This window comes from Diceros bicornis, chromosome 2 (genome assembly GCF_020826845.1).
Source record: "Diceros bicornis minor isolate mBicDic1 chromosome 2, mDicBic1.mat.cur, whole genome shotgun sequence".
NCBI lineage: Eukaryota > Metazoa > Chordata > Mammalia > Perissodactyla > Rhinocerotidae > Diceros > Diceros bicornis.
The window spans coordinates 75,965,634-75,982,837 of NC_080741.1; the positions used below are offsets into that span (position 1 = coordinate 75,965,634).

The 17,204-nt window shown below is 41.4% G+C and overlaps 1 pseudogene; it reads left to right on the forward strand.

Annotated features, from left to right (window-relative positions):
• The first annotated feature begins 7,478 nt into the window (after positions 1-7,478).
• LOC131421159 (adenosine 5'-monophosphoramidase HINT1-like) lies at positions 7,479-7,897 on the forward strand (annotated as a pseudogene).
• The last annotated feature ends 9,307 nt before the right edge of the window (positions 7,898-17,204 follow it).

The following is a 17,204-nucleotide window of genomic DNA, read 5'->3' on the forward strand; positions in this document are numbered from 1 at the left end:
CAGGATTCCTTTAGCTATTCGGGGTCTTTTGTTGTTCCCTATAAATTTTAGGATTCTTTGTTCTATTTCTGTGAAAAATGTTGTTGGAACTTTGATAGGGATTGCATTGAATCTATAGATGGCTTTAGGAAGTATGGACATCTTAACTATGTTAATTCTTCCAATCCAAGAGCATGGAATATCTTTCCATTTCTTTGTGTCTTCTTCAATTTCTTTCAGAAATGTTTTATAGTTTTCGGTGTACAGATCTTTCACCTCTTTGGTTAAGTTCATTCCTAGGTATTTTATTCTTTTTGTTGCAATTGTAAATGGGATGGTATTCTTAATTTCTCTTTCTGCTACTTCGTTGTTAGTGTACAGAAATGCAACTGATTTTTGTATGTTGATTTTGTATCCTGCAACTTTACCATATTCGTTTATTACTTCTAAAAGTTTTCTGGTGGATTCTTTAGGGTTTTCTATATATAAAATCATGTCATCTGCAAATAGTGACAGTTTCACTTCTTCCTTTCCAATTTGGATCCCTTTTATTTCTTTCTCTTGCCTGATTGCTCTGGCTAGGACTTCCAATACTATGTTAAATAGGAGTGGTGACAGTGGGCATCCTTGTCTGGTTCCTGTTCTTAGAGGGATAGCTTTCAGTTTTTCACCATTGAGGATGATATTAGCTGTGGGTTTCTCATATATGGTCTTTATTATGTTGAGGTACTTTCCTTCTGTACCCATTTTATTCAGAGTTTTTATCATAAATGGATGCTGTATCTTGTCAAATGCTTTCTCTGCATCTATTGAGATGATCATGAGATTTTTGTTCTTCATTTTATTAATGTGGTGTATTACGTTGATTGATTTGCGAATGTTAAACCATCCCTGCATCCCTGGAATAAATCCCACTTGATCATGGTGTATAATCTTTTTAACCTATTGTTGTATGCGATTTGCTAGTATTTTGTTGAGGATTTTTGCATCGATGTTCATCAGTGATATTGGCCTGTAATTTTCTTTTTTTTGTGTTGTCCTTGTCTGGTTTTGGTATCAGGGTAATGTCAGCTTCGTAGAATGAGTTAGGGAGCTTCCCCCCCCTCCTCAATTTTTTGGAAGAGTTTGAGAAGGATAGGTATTAAGTCTTGTTTGAATGTTTGGTAGAATTCCCCAGGGAAGCCGTCTGGTCCTGGACTTTTATTTTTGGGGAGGTTTGTGATTACTGTTTCGATCTCCTTACTGGTGATTGGTCTATTCAAATTCTCTACTTCTTCTTGATCCAGTTTTGGAAGGTTGTATGATTCTAAGAATTTATCCATTTCTTCCAGATTGTCGAATTGGTTGGCATATAGCTTTTCATAGTATTCTCTTATAATCTTTTGTATTTCTGAGGTGTCTGTTGTAACCTCTCCTCTTTCATTTCTGATTTTACTTATTTGTGCCTTCTCTCTTTTTTTCTTGGTGAGTCTAGCTAAAGGTTTGTCAATTTTGTTGATCTTTTCAAAGAACCAGCTCTTGGTTTTATTAATTTTTCTATTGTTTTTTTGGTCTCTATTTCATTTATTTCTGCTCTGATTTTTATTATTTCCCTTCTTCTACTGATTTTGGGCTTTGTTTGTTCTTCTTTTTCCAGTTCCTTCAGGTGCATTGTTAGATTGTTTATTTGAGATTTTTCGTGTTTGTTGAGATAGGCCTGTATCGCTATAAACTTCCTTCTTAGAACCGCTTTTGCTGTATCCCATAAATTCTGGCATGTCGTATTTTCATTTTCATTTGTCTCCAGGTATTTTTTGATTTATTCTTTGATTTCTTCATTAACCCAGTTGTTGCTCAGTAGCATTTTGTTTAATCTCCACGTATTCGTGGCCTTTCTGATTTTCTTCCTATAGTTGATTTCTAGTTTCATACCGTTGTGGTCAGAAAAGATGCTTGGTATTATTTCAATCTTCTTAAATTTATGGAGACTTGTTTTGTGGCCTAATATGTGATCAATCCTGGAGAATGTTCCATGTGCATTTGAAAAGAACGTGTATTCTTCGGTTTTTGGATGGAATGCTCTGTATATATCTACTAGGTCCATCTGTTCTAGTGTGTCGTTTAAGGCCAATGTTTCCTTATTGATCTTCTGTTTGGATGATCTATCCGTTGGTGTAAGTGGAGTGTTAAAGTCCCCTACTATTATTGTGTTACCGTCTATTTCCGTTTTTATGTCTGTTAATAATTGCTTTATATATTTAGGTGCAGCTACATTGGGTGCGTAGATATTTACAAGTGTTACATCCTCTTGTTGGATTGTTCCCTTGATCATTATGTAATGCCCTTCTTTGTCTCTTGTTACAGTTTTTGTTTTAAAGTCTATTTTGTCTGATATGGGTACTGCTACTCCAGCTTTCTTTTCATTGCCATTTGCATGGAGTATCTTTTTCCATCCCTTCACTTTCAGTTTGTGAGTGTCTTTAGGTCTGAAGTGTGTCTCTTGTATGCAGCATATATATGGGTCTTGTTTTTTTATCCAGTCAGCCACCCTATGCCTTTTAATGGGAGCATTTAGTCCATTGACGTTTAAAGTAGCTATTGATAAGTATGTACTTACTGCCATTTTTTAACTTTTTTTTTTTTCTCAGTGTTTTAGTATTCCTTCTCTGTTCCTTACTTCTTCTATACAGAATTGATGGTCACTTTAGTTTGACCTCTGTTTGAAAGCTGTACTCTTTAACTCCCCTCCTCCCTCCTTTTATGTTTTGGATATCATATCTAACCTCTTTTTTGTGTATTTGTATCCATTACGTTCTAATCATGGAAATAGATAATTTTTCCTATTTGTGGTCTTCTCTTTTCCCCTTAAATCAGTCCCTTTAACATTTCTTGTAGCACTGGTTTCTTGGTGACAAACTCCTTTAATTTTTGCTTATCTGGGAAAATTTTGATCTCTCCTTCCATTTTGAATGATAACCTTGCTGGGTAGAGTATTCTTGGCTGTAAGTTTTTTCCTTTTATCACTTTAAATATATCGTGCCATTCTCTTCTAGCCTTTAAGGTTTCTGCTGAGAAGTCAGCTGATAGCCTTATGGGGTTTCCTTTGTACGTAACTTGACATTCTCTTGCGGCTTTTAGGATTCTCTCTTTACCTTTAATTCTGGACATTTTGATTATGATGTGTCTTGGTGTGGGCCTCTTTGGGTTTATCTTGTTTGGGGCTCTCTGTGCTTCCTGTACCTGGATGTCTGTTTCCTTCCTTAGGTTAGGGAAGTTTTCATCTATTATTTCTTGAAATAGATTCTCTGACCCCTTGTCTCGCTCTTCTCCTTCCGTGACACCTATAACACAGATGTTAGTGCGCTTGATGTTGTCCCAGAGGTCCCTTAGACTGTCCTCACTCTTTTTAATTCTTTTCTCTTTTACCTGTTCACCTTGGGTAATTTCTTCTAGTCTTTCTTCCAGCTCACAGATCCATTCTTCTGTATCCTCTACTCTGCTTTTGAGTCCCTCTAATGAATTTTTCATTTCCAGTATTGTATTCTTCATTTCTGATTGGTTCTTTTTTATATCTTCCATTTCTTTGTTGACATTCTCACTGAGTTCATCTATTCTTCTCCCCAGATCAGTGAGCATCCTTAACACTCTTAGTTTGAACTCTCTGTCGGGTAGGTTGCTCATTTCTGTTTCACTTAGTTCCTTTTCTGGGGTTTTGTCCTGTTCCCTTACTTGGAATGTATTCTTTTGCCTCCTCATTTTGCCTCTTTCCCTGTGCTTGTGTCTATGTATTAGGTAGGTCAGCTATGTCTCCTGCTCTTGGACAGGTGACCTTATGTAAGTGATGGCTTAGGAGGCTTCCAGTGTGCTTCCCTCAGTTCTCAATGTTCCAGGGGTGGCCCCTATGTGGGCTACGTGTGTCCTTCTATTGTGGCCTGCTAGCTCTCCCTATAGGCGCCCAGGGAGGCTGAGTTATGCTCCTGGCCAGCTGTTGTAATGCTCAGCTGCTTGTAGTTGCTGTGGGCCCTTCAGTCTCTTTATCAGGTGTGGGGAGCCCCAGCACAGTTGGCTGTAATTTTTAATACCACATTTGTGTTGCAGTATTTCTTTTAACTGAGTAGGCCCCCAGCGTGGCAGGTTGTTAGGCTCAGGGCCTTACAATTGCTGTAAGCCTCTAGCCTATTATGTCTCTTGTCAGCTCTCTGAGGATTGCAGCTGGGTGGGGCTGGCCTCAGGCACAGGAGCACCCAATTGTTTCAGGCTTTGGAAGGTGGGGCAAACCTCCTATGTGGGTCTTTGAGAAGCACAAGTCTTCTGCAGCTGACAATCCCTGCAGCTGAGAAGCCCTGAAGCCCACAGGTCCACACACACAGTCAACACAGTCCTGCCCCGTGTGAGCGCCCCGACCTCCTGAAGCGGACCCAGTCTCTCCACGGCGAGAGCCCCACACACTCCGCCACCGCCCCACACTCTCCACCCGCTCCTTGTGCACACCCTGCCCCGCTCAAGTCGGCTCAGTTGCCAGGCTGCAGAGAATCCAGTCACCAATCTATGCAGGCCCACACGTTGCCTGAGGGCTTGTTGTTGGGTGGGGCCAGTCTCTAGGGTGGGCTGCCTGCCCTGGCTGAGCTGGATTAAATCGGTGCTCTAGGGGGTGGAGCAGACCCTGGGCTAGCAGGCCTCAGGGAGAACTCCAATGGCGTCTGTGTCAGCACGCTCACACCAGGCCACAACAATGGCCGCCGCCAATGTCCCAGTCCCTGGAGAGGTCTCACCCCTCACCGAGATGTACTCAGGGCCTATTAGGTGAGTCTCTTGTCACCAAAGCACTGTGCACCTTTCTTTCTGGTGATTTTAGGATGCTTTCTGGAACGGGTGAGTTTGTGCGCGGGCCCTTTAAGAGCCAGTTTTAGTTTCTTTGTGAACCAGGTTTTCTGGGGGTGCTCCCCAATGTTTTAGCAGCAGGCAAAGTCAGATATTATGCCACTGGTCTCGATTGTGCTGGGTCCACAAAATGCCCACAGCGGGGGCGCTCCCCGGCTCAGGATCCCGCGTCTCCAGGGAGGGCTGCGTACCTGTGAGCTGCTCCCCGCGGCCTTGACGCTGGCGGCTTGTGAAGGCGGCGTTTTTCCTCTCCAGAAGGGAGTCTCTGCCTCTTCCACCTCAGTTAGGATGGTCCGTTGTTGCAGGAGTTCCTCTCATCCAGTTTTCAGTTCTGTCTCAGGGGTAATTTTTCCACGAGTAGCTGTAAATTGGCTGTGTCCACGGGAGGAGGTGAGTTCCGAGTCTGCTTACGCCGCCATCTTGACTCCTCTCCCTTTTCCTTTGATTTATAAATCCTTCCTCCCTCTTCCCACATTGGCTTCATCTCCTTCTGTTCCGTGAAAGTAACAACCCTATACCCACCAGAGCCAAGGATGAGAAAACCAGGACATTTTTAAAATGAAAAATAAACAGACCAGCAGAATCAAGGGAAAGACAGGTAAAACATCAATCTCTAGCCACAAGTGACCCAAGTCTTATTGGATTTCTCTCCTTTCTTGTCCTGTACTGCTGTTTCCACTTCTGCCAGGCAGCATCTTCTGTTGGGCCATAAGGCCAGGTCAGATGTATCTTCTGGGCTGTCTGGATGCACAGCCCGTGCCCAGGCTGGTGGCTTCCATCAGTGCAACAGCCTCTGTCTGCTTCCCCTCAGCATCCCTTGGCCTCCTGCCTGCAACAAGGAAGCAGCAGGTGCAGCCGGGCTCCCATGGGTGTGTGCCACAAATCAAATTGTCGTTCCTTTCATAAACCTGACCCAGGCAGTCACTCCCACGAGACAGCCGTTTTCCAGGAGAGGTTTTTCTATTCTGACAAAACCCATGGGGCAACTATTTTGTGAAGAGATTGAATCTAGCTTTCTCATCAGGAAGAAAACTTTCAAAATCATATTCTATGCAGTGTTGACACCAATACCAAGTCGCAGGAGACTCGCCCAGACTGCAGTCTCGTTTCTGCCCCTGACAAGCCAGGCCACCTTGGGAAAATGTCTTAACCTCTCTGGGCCTTGGCTTTCTCATCTGTAAAGTGAGAGTTGGTCTAGTATCAGATATGATGACATGGGGGTCTGGGGTCTGAATTCAGTCTGCACATGTATTTTATTTATTCTGAGCAGTTTTTTCTCTATTTTCTTTAAAGCAAGAGCTTTAATGCCTTCAGTTGAGACAGCTGTCTACCAGTCTTTCAGTCTCTCCTCATCCGTCTTGGCTTAAACTGAGTTTTACTCATTTACCTTATATATTTGGTCCCTGGACTCATTTCAGTTTGCAACCCCTGGACTAGGTAACATTAAAGTTTATTCCTGGTTTTAATAGTTTATGATTCCCCAATGCTAAGTCACCTGCAATGGAACAAAACAAAGAGAGGTGAATTAGACATTTCAAGCGTGTGTTCATCTAGACTCTAGATTCTAGAGGACTAATGACTGTTCCCATTTCACATGTCCTCAAACATCTATGCGTGGTGGTAATTTTCAGCAGTAACTCCATCTTTGGTGAATGTGTGTGAGTTGATGCCTCATGAAAGAGGAGAACATGAGGGGTGGTGGCTAAGCAAGCAAGTGTTTCCAATGGTTTGGACTTGCAGAAAGGAGAAACTCTGTGGTAGATGACAGAGTGGCCAACATTCCACACCCCTCCCTTCATGCCTAGCTTTGGTAAAGTCACTTTGCAGCTTCTCCCATCGAGGTAGAGTTCATTTCCCCACTCCTCGAATCTGGGCTGGCTTGTGACTTTCTTTGGACAATAGATTGTGGCAGAAGTGACGTTATACCAGTTCCAAGTCTAGGCCTCAAGGGGCCTGGCATGCTTCCATTTGTTGTCTCAGAACCCTGACAGCTGCCAAATGAATAAGCCCTGGTTAGCTTGCTGGAAAATGAAAGACATGTGGCCTCATCGCCCGTGTCACCCCAGCCAACAGCCTGTCTACCCTAGAAGCACAGTTGCCTGCCTGACCAGCAACTGACTGCAGTTGCAGGAGTGAGCCCAGCAGACACTAGAAGAACCTCCCCAGCTGATCCTCACCCAAGTCGCTGAGCCAAAAATCATGAGCTAGAGAAATGGTGGTTGTGTTAAGCACTAAGTTTTGGGTGGTTTATCATGCAGCAGAAGCTGATGTAGACTTATGTGCTCAGTTCATTTTAACAAGCACTGGTCGAAGAGCATGTGAGAATACAGATGAGTAAGATACTATATCTATCTCCCAGGAGGAAACAAGAAAAATGTACAGATATTCACAAGGGAAATGAGACATGGCAGATGTCATAATGAAGATGCAGTCTTGGCTTTGGTTGTTTAGACTGGAGGACTGGAGAAGACCCTTTACTTTACTAAAGAATTTGCCCTTTACTTTACTAAAAAGGCACTCCTATTTTCCTGTTTGTGAAAACACAAAGACACGTATGATACGAATCTGGACCTTAAATGGCTCATGATCCAATTGGAAAGGCAAGACAAAACTACACGAAAAAAGTTATAAAATAAGACATGAGGCTTCTCCCTGAGCCACCATATCAGATGGTGGCCATGGTGGCAGATGAGATTGCAAGGCTCAGGCCACCCAGCCTGATAACAATATGATCTTCGGGAGGAATATCTGCGAGGAAATCTCAGCCAAAGTCATTTTTGAGAGTGACTAGTATCTTGCTTTCCATGATATTTCCTTTCAGGCGCCAACACATTTTTGGTGACATCTAAGAAACATATTTCTTAGATTTCTGTAGCAGAGATGATGATAAAAGTCTTCTTGGACATTTAATGATTGTTGGCAAGAAATGTGCTGCTGCTCTGGGCCTGAAGAAGGATTATGGAATGGCAGTGATGGAAGGTTCAGATGGGGACAGTCTGTCTATCACTTTCATCCCCATGTTCCTGGAGGTCAGCAGGTGAATTGGCCTCCTGGCTAAGCATGCCTTAGGGGTAATTTCTCCTTCTCTAGGAAATAATCAGGTTCGCAAGTTCCAATATGTTAAACAGTACACTTATTTTTTGCCTGTGGATGGAGAGATTGAGGAAATAATTTAAAAAACCCACACATAATAAAATACATTGTTTGTTGCATGGTTTATAGTAAAAAAAAATGGCATGAGTTAAATGACAATACAAAAGTAGCTGCTCCCTCTATTAGGACTGTGAGACACCCTGGAAATAGGGTTCAATGTATTCCGGAGAGTTTTCCATAGGATCTCAGTCCTGCAAGATGCTTCATGGTCCAATAAGTTTGGGAAATGCTGCAGGCTATAAATTTCTCTTGGAGACTAATTCTTCATTTTAATAAATAAAAGTTCTGAGAAGTTACTGCTTTAAAAAGAACCACATAACACCAATGTTTCTTGAGAAATAACAAACATCTTGGCAACCTTTGATCTAATCTGATCTTTTCCTTTGCTAGGAGAAGGAACCAGTTGGTGGCTAATGATTTACACAAAGTCTCAACCTACTTAGTGTGAGAGGTGAACTAGGACCCAGTCTCCCTGAGAGATTCTTGGTCAGGGGTGTTTTTTCTGGGACTTCTCTTTGTCTCACACAAGGTAATCAGAGACCCTACCCCTGAGTGTCGGGCCAATGAGTACAGTGAATCCACAAATGGGAGCAAGCCAGAGCCTTGCAAGCAGGAACCATGGAGAAGCTCCCTGAAGGTAGTGGATCTTGGGTTGAGTATTGAGTGACAGGGAGGATTTGGATAGGACAAGTGAAGCAGAGGGCATTCCAGAGAGTGCACAGAACATTCCAGATAGGACTCATGCTCATTGCTGCATCCTCTTTTTCTCCCCATTTTTATTTTAATGGACTTTATTTTTAAAATGAGATTTAGGTTCACAGCAGAATTGAGTGGAAGGTACAAGAGATTTCCCGTATACCCCCTGTCCCTGCATACGCACAGCTTCCCCCACTATCAACATCCAGCAGCACAGTGGTACATTGGTTACAACTGATGAACCTACACTGACCCATCATAATCACCCAGAGTCCATAGTTTACCTTAGGGTTCACTCTTGGTGTTGTACATTCTATGGGTTTAGACAAATTTATGAGGACATATATAGTATCATACAGAATGCATCCCTCTTTATATTTGCCATAACAGACAAAATCAAAATATAGGAGCAAAATACCTCCCCTCTGTACAAATAAAGCAAAATCCAATTAGGGGAAAGAACCAAATTGTGTTAGGAACGCAGTTTTATAAATCATTTGAGTTTTAGGTTTTTTTTGAAACAGTGCATCCATGCTATGATATTATGAATTGTATCCAGTAGCATAATAGGATAGGGTTCCCTGCTCTCTGTTCTCTCTTATTCTTGAGTATGTTATCAGTAATTGTTCCTGTCCTCTGTGTATCACTTTGCTTGCAGAGTGTATTAATTCAGGTAAATTTGAGGAATAAGCCAGAAGCTTTTTAGGAAATTACAAGGGCAGGGTAGTGAAGAAAAAGATTTGTTTAAAGGTATTAATTACACAATGTTGTGAAGATGCAGTGTGGGGGTCATGTAGATTAGAAGTAGAAGAATTGCCCAGAATGTCAGGATAAAGTGATTACGTGTCTGAACAAATGATGGGAGTTGCCCAGGCCAGAACTTCATTAGACCTGTTGTGTTCTGAGTCTCCAGTGTGACAAACAGGCCTTCTGTTCCTGCTTGAGTGTTCACTCAAAGCGAGGAGAGCTCACTTAGGAACGAAGGGAGGAAAAGAGAAGAAGTGAAGGAAAGTTAAAATGTATAATATGGGCTTAGATTTGAGGGCAAAAGGGCCTTCTACAAAGACTTTTGAGTATGATTTTCTTGCTCCTTCATTTATTCCCAATAAATGGACTTGAATTTAGCAGGTTGATTACTCAGGAGAGAGGGATTTTTCCTCCTTCTCCTCAGAAAAGGGATAATGCAGAACTTGTCAGAGAGACCTCTCCATAGCACCCTTCCATTTTTCTCCACCTTCAGGTTCAAGAGCTGCAACTCCTCTGCCTTGGGCCCACTTCCCTGTGATTTGGGGGGTGCACATTTGTAGAGGGAAGTTTATCTTCCTTTCTCATTTAAATCTGTCAGCCCTGCTTCCAGAGCTCTACCCACCCGTGGAAGAGAAACGTTGGTGTAGCAGGTGTAAGTGATGTTCTTTTGTGGCCACTATCTCCTCTCTATAATTGTTATGTGTGATCATGAAAAACAGATGCTTTCAAAGGTCCCTGAAACTTTGGTTCTATCTTTTGAAGCCTTGGGTTAACCTTTGGAATTTTGTTAGTCGAAATCTTACCACTGGCATCAACTTAGACATGGCAGTCTATTCCTTCAACCCGACATCATCTCGCCTCTAAAAACACATGCTGCTCTCTCTCCTGGCTGCATCCCACTTCTCCCCTTCCTTGCCTGAGAAAACAAACTGTTTCTTGCTTCTGGGAAGAATAGAAGCATAAGTGAACTGTTGTGGGGTTGGTGTTCAATCTCCACACAGCACATCTCTGGCTGACTGATTTACAGAGACTCTGCTCCCAGTGGCTATCCTGGGGCCAATAAAGACTTTTAAAGGAGGGGATTATGGAGAACAAATGGCCCAGCCATTTCCATGAGAATTTCTCTATACTCCAGAGAGGGTCTGAGTTTTACAGGATGGCAGGATCAGCTATGGTTTTCAGGTTTCTGGATTATGGAGTGTAGGGTTCCCCTGGAAGGATCTGGGTGGGGGCAATTTGGCAGAGAGGTTATAAGGCACTGGAGGAGGCCCTCACTCAATAGGAAACATAATGCCGTCCTCCAGGAGCATAGAGTCTATTCTAGATAAGCAGTTAGGACACAAGGGAGTTGGAGGGAAAGACTACAAGTCACTAAAATGGTATATGGTAAATGAGTGCCATTTGTGAAAGAATTTAGAAAGGAAAAATTATTTCTTTCCAGAAGGTTCTGGAAAGGTTTCAGAGGGAAAGTAGGATATGATTTGGAGTTCAAAAAAATCAGCATTACACCAACTTAAAAATTATACAAATAATTGTTAATGTAAAAATCCCCCAATAAAATGAAACCATGACCCTACCATGGAGCCAAAGTAACTACTTTTATGTTCCCTTTCAACCTGTGATTATGTATTTCAGCGTTATAATATAGTGTGCAAATAATTGTGTATTGTGCTTTTTTTCACATTGTTTCCTTACACATGTTTTGAACATATTTTATAGACACTGTAGGTGTCCCCAAAACAGCTGTGTACAATAGAATGATCAAATGGTTGTCCTGTTTTAGTTTCTATGACTTGCCCAGTTTTAGCATTGAAATTCCTGCATCCAGCAACCCCGTTTTCCACCTGCCCAGTCCACCAGGACTGTTGGTCATCCTATAAAAAGACCCTGGCCCCATGGAGATTACAGTGTGGTGGAGACAAGACTGTAAGCCTGTAATTGTTTGTGCACTGAATGTTACAAGGGAAGTGCAGGGGCTGTTATAATGACTGGATGGCGGAAGGCCTCGTGGAGGAAGTTATATGTCAGGAAGTCCAAAGAAGTGTTGGTTGAGGGGAAGAACCGTCGTAAATATGCTACACCTGGAAGCACACTTACTGTAGGAAGTTAAATTACATTCCCTAAATTACTTTCCATCCTAGAATCAAAATCCTAGGAGAACATGAGGTTGATTATAATGTTTAGATATAATAGGGGAGGTCTGTCCACATGATTCATTAGTAGAACTGCATATAAGGTTTCTTCTGTAATAATAAGGTTTGTTTGCTTGTTTTCTATATTGATAACATTTTTTCTATATCTGAACTTCATAAAGAATGCTGACTTAGGGGTCACAATTTACATAGATGATTTTGTATGTTTCTGACCCTTTTTCATGTTCCTGACAGTTACACACATTTATTTTCTCTCTGAAAATTTTGAGACACATTACCTCCCTTTGCCTACCCTGCTTAAGAAAGGGTGATGGTCTTAAAGGATGTCCCTCCTGCCCTTAAAATGACTCCATGAGAACAGAATGGTGGAGGGCATTGCATCTCCTTAGGCCTGGATGAATACTGCCCAAATCTTTCCCTTTTTTATATTCCATGCATAGCATCCCCCATTTCTATTGATGTGCTCTTTCTTCAGATATGCTAATTCCATTGATTAAGCTACAGCTTTCTTTTGTAGTCAAACTTTGATTAGATTTTCCCAGTCCTTTTCTTTTTGCCTTTGACTTGGGAGATATTCGACAAGGACAGTTGCTTTCTGAAACAGTCAAAAATCAGCCATTAGGATTTTGCTGGTGAAGCTCTCAGAGATTGTGGAGTATCTCACAGGTTCCCCTATGTTTTAAACATATTTCACTGTTGATATTTTCTCCCCATCTCGTCTCCTGCCTTGCTCAGAAAAAAGGATTTTATGTGATTGTGCCTCCCTAGGCTTCCAAATAAGGTGCAAACACCTGAGCAGGAATAATGCCATCAGCCCCAGTGAGAAACTTGGAAGTAGAATTTACCCCTGTCCCCAAGAAACTTGACATTCAGGAGCTGTCATAATGCATTGATCATTTCCAATTGAAGACTAGAAAGGAGATAGGAGTTTTTAGTTCAGAGGAGAGAGAAATTTTTGTGTAGTACAGGAGCATTTAATGGAGGAAGAGACTTGATCTGGGTTTTGAAAACTAGGGAGAGTGGAGCTCCCAGTAGAAACTGCTCTTTCTCTTATCAGCATGTTGTCATGAGTAATGATAAGGTGCAGTGGTATTTTTCTTTGCATATGTGTTTCATATGACCTGTTAAAAGAGGCCTTGAGAATGTTCTTCAAACAGGCAACTCCTTACCTGGAAAAGGTTACAATTAGTAACCTGGAGTGAAAGATTGCTTCTCCATTTCTGTCCAAGCTTGTGAGTCTGCGGCCAGCCTGGCCAACGTGCCATTCACACATCCGCCTCTTCTAAGGAGGGGATGATCTATAATGTCCTCTTGGGCAGAGCAGTGATGGGGCATGGGACTGTAGCCAGGAGCTGGGGAACAAGGAAGAAGGCCCTTCATGATGGAGAATACCTGATCAGATTACAGATCTCCTTGCAAAATACCCAGTTAGGCACAAATACAGCTTTCCTACTGCATAAAATAATAAATCATAAAGAAGAATGTGCTAAAGTTTTTCCAGATTAAATTTTCATTGATGCCCATGGCTTCTGAAGAATGAAGTGCAGCTAAGATAGACATTTACTTTGTGAAGGCTTAAAATAAAATTTCAACTGAGCAAAAAAAATAATAATAATAACAAAATAAATGCAAGTTTAATGTCTAACAAGACATACAGTATGTAATTAAATTCAACTTTATCAGCTCCAGCATTCATTAATGGATTCTAAGCCTAAGGAGCTATGAAGTTCTTTAAGAGGCAATCAATAATCCATTACAATTGTGACACAAACTCTGAACCTAATTACCAGCAACAGAATAGTTGTGGCCCATTCAATAAGACCGTAGTATTATTAAAGGTGAGCAAAGGTATGTGAGGGTTAATCAACATTGGCTTATAGTTCATCAAACCTATACCTTAATTTTTCCTTTATATTATCATCTATGAAAAATGCTAATTAGAGTTGTTCATTAGAGCTTCCTGTTCTTTCCAACCTTGAACTCCAGGTTTGTTCTTTCTAAAAACTTTGCTTTTCAAGTGCTCTCAAGAGTGGATCATTTAATTTTATGGCACTTTACAAGATTTCCACTGCACATTTCTCGTTTTCAGCAGCCTGTAAATTTCCTCCACCATTCTTTCTTTTAATGCTCTTTAATTTACTCTGATGGAGTTTGGGTTCCTCAGAAGCAAACCCTGAGAAAGGATTTGATGTGAGTAGTTAATCTGGGAGGTAAAGAGAATACCAGTAGGGACTGGGGAAGTAAGACAGTGAAGGGAAGACAGCCAATATAGAGGGATATTCTTCAAGCTAGATTCACTATGGGCTGCTGGAGTTTAATCCTGCTGGGGAAACTCTAAAGGCCAGGATAGAATACACACCTGAGTCCTGCTACCCAATGGACCAAAGAGCTGGGTATTTATACACCAACTCCTGTCAGTCATTGGTTGAGGAGTGCTCCAAGGGTGCATTAATTCTCTGGTATTTCTGGTCTGCCACTTAGATGGCAAACAGTGCTTAAGAGCTCATAGAATGCCCTCAGCATTGGCAATTGAAAGTCAGGCAGCATGTGCTAACATGGTTAGGGTAGAGGATGTGGAGGGCCTCGAAGCTTCTGCTCCATCTAACACTGGGAGGCTTCTGACCACACCTCCCTAAGTACTTGAAGTCTCTAGGGCCTTGGCTAGAATCTTACATTCCTAGCAATGTTTTTTGTCCTGGCAGGCATTTTAGATTCACACTGAATATTGGTGGCTGGAGAAATGGGTTTGGGGGATAGCTATAGAAATACAACAGCAAAGATCTCAGCAGGAGAGAAAGCTAAATGTCTTAAGATGAGAAAGGATGGGGAGAAGGAGCTTAATGACTGTTCCTGGAGATTTTACAGATGGTTACCACCAGGGACAGAAAGAAATCATACAAACAGATCATTTGCCAATTCTGGTAGCATCCAAAGAATTACAATCAGGTAACAGCCTAGAATGAGACTGGATGAGGGGTGCACAACTCTACGTATGTGCGTGTGTTTGTGTGCACATGTGTGAACCAGAGCATGTGTGATACATGTACATATGCTGGGAGATGGACCCAGAGGACTGCAAATCAGGGATAATTTGTCTCGTTTAGGTTTTGCATTAGGCTGAACACCCTAATGCAACACATAGTTCCCCACCTTTTCCCTTGTTTTAAAACGCTATTCTTCAGGTTTATTTTCAAAACTACGACCTGTCTCTAAAGATCAAAAGACACCAAGTAAATAGTATTATTTTAATAAAGAAGCAGAAGGACTTCTTAAGGAATTCAGCTGATTATCCTGAACATAATCCACGAGGCTTTTCTGTGATCTTGGTTTTCTCTTCCAGAGTGTTATTTTGAGGAGCAAAATCAGCATGTGTGAGGTTAGATTTCCAGATTGAGTAAGGGTGAGAAAAATCAGACTTAGCTCTTCGGCATGGATTGTGCCTTTGTCTCTCTTTGAGACTGTTCAGGTGTCTGTCAGTGCTTATGGTGGCAAACCTTGCAATTATGTATGCTTACCTATGTAATCTAGATATGGACACATGTAGATTACATTGTGCATGTGTGTGCAAGTGGAATCCCATGGAATATTTTAGAATCTAAAAGTTTCTTTTGTTTTCATTAAGCGCTCATCCAAAGTATCTCTTTCCATTCACTTTCTACATTCCAGGACCATTTCTACACCTTAAAACGATTTTATGTGCCATAGTCCTGTGGATGCTAATTAGAAAATCATCGGACTTTGTTGTCTTTTGGAATCTCTTAGGAAATTAACATAATTGGCTATTTCTTGCATTCTTAAGTTTCACACACTTGATAAAGGACACATTCATCTTGTATTGATCTTTCCGCAATACCATGTCCCCCTGTTCTTTGCACCTAATGAGTGTTCAATAAATCTTGGCTGAAATAAATGTGTCTTCTAAATCTTTCGAAAGTCAATCCTTCAGTCCTTTGTCCAGAGAATACTCTGGAATATTTCAAAACAGTCAAGCTGTTTGTTCACCAGTCCCTTTCAGTTGCAGTGACCTATGAGTCCCACTACAGGCTCAGCTCACTTCGTCCCCATGGGAGTAGGTAGTGTAAAGGCGAGGCCAAGAGTGGGCTTTGAGATTAAACTTGTTGCTTTGAATGTGGAATCTGTTTTACCTGAGGGTGCACGTCCACCAAGCCTTAGCATGCTCCTCCTATGGTGGCCTAGGATGTATGGCTGTGACATTGACTTGATTTCCTTCCCTAATTAGCACTCAGTTCTTTACTGGAACTGCAACTTGTTTAAGATCCAACTTAGTCAACTGGGGCCTTGATACGTTGCTTAAATCATGCTACCTCCTTCTCTCAGGAGCTAAATCATACACAAATAACTCAAGACCACTGTCCGTACTTCTTCTATGAATATGTTTTGCATCCAAAACTATTCTTCCACACACACTTGACCGGAGGAATTTGATGTCAGTTAGACCTATGACATTGTATAATGCTGATTAAATTTGATCACCTCAGTTTTCTATTTTCCTTAGCCATGCAAACATTTACCCATCCAATTATTCATTCATTGATCCTCTTATCCTTCTGTGGAGACTACTCTGTCTGAGGCACAATTTCTAAAGAGATTCTATTTTTTGAACCTCCATTTTGGATTGTCAACTGCTATACCAAGAGCCAGTTCTACATCTGGTCAGTTTCCCTCATCCCTTGATTTTCACCCACACCCAGCTTCTCCTCCATATCAGCCCAATTACGGAAGTCCCTACTTGTGTTGTATCCAAGCCTACCCAAGTTTTAACATGAGCTCATCTCACTTTGGTCTTTATATATTTCATCTACTCTTGTCAAGCACATCCTATTGTTTCTTTATAGTTTAATATGGCAGTTTGGGTTAAGAATTGAGTTTCGTATCCTAAAACGAAAAATAAAATTATATAAATTAATTAATTGGGCACTCATTTATTGCATACCTACTATGTGTCAGGCATAGTGGACAGTGAACAAGATAGATAAGATTCCTACTCTTAGGAAGCTTATATTCTAGCAAGGGAAACATTCATTTAATTAGGGCAGTTGATCCCTCATTATTTGCAGATTCTGTATTTGCAAATTCACCTACTGACTAAAATTTATTTGTAACCCCCTAATCAATACTCACAGCACTATCATGGTCATTCACAGACATGCACAGAGTAGCAAAGAATTAGTTTTGCCCAACCCCCATGTTCCCAGCTAAGGTTAAACCAGACAACACTCTGCCTTCTTTTTTCAGCTTGCGTATGTAAACCAGTACCCTTTCTGTGGTGGAATTAATGCCATATTTTTTGTATTTTTGTTGGTGAGTTTGTTGTTTAAAATGGCTTAGTGCTGAAGTGCCGTCTAATGTTTCTAAGCACAAGAAGGCTGTGATGTGCCTTACTGAGAAAATATGTGTGTTAGGTAAACTTCCTCCAGGCGTGAGTTTTACTGCTATTGGCTGTGAGTTCGATGTTAATGAATCAACAATATATACTAAATAAGGTACACATACAGATATGGATGCACACATAAAACAAGGTTATGTATTGAGGGGTTGACAAAAATGTAATGAACAAAGACTCATGGGAACCTAACCCGGTATTTTCCTTGAGAA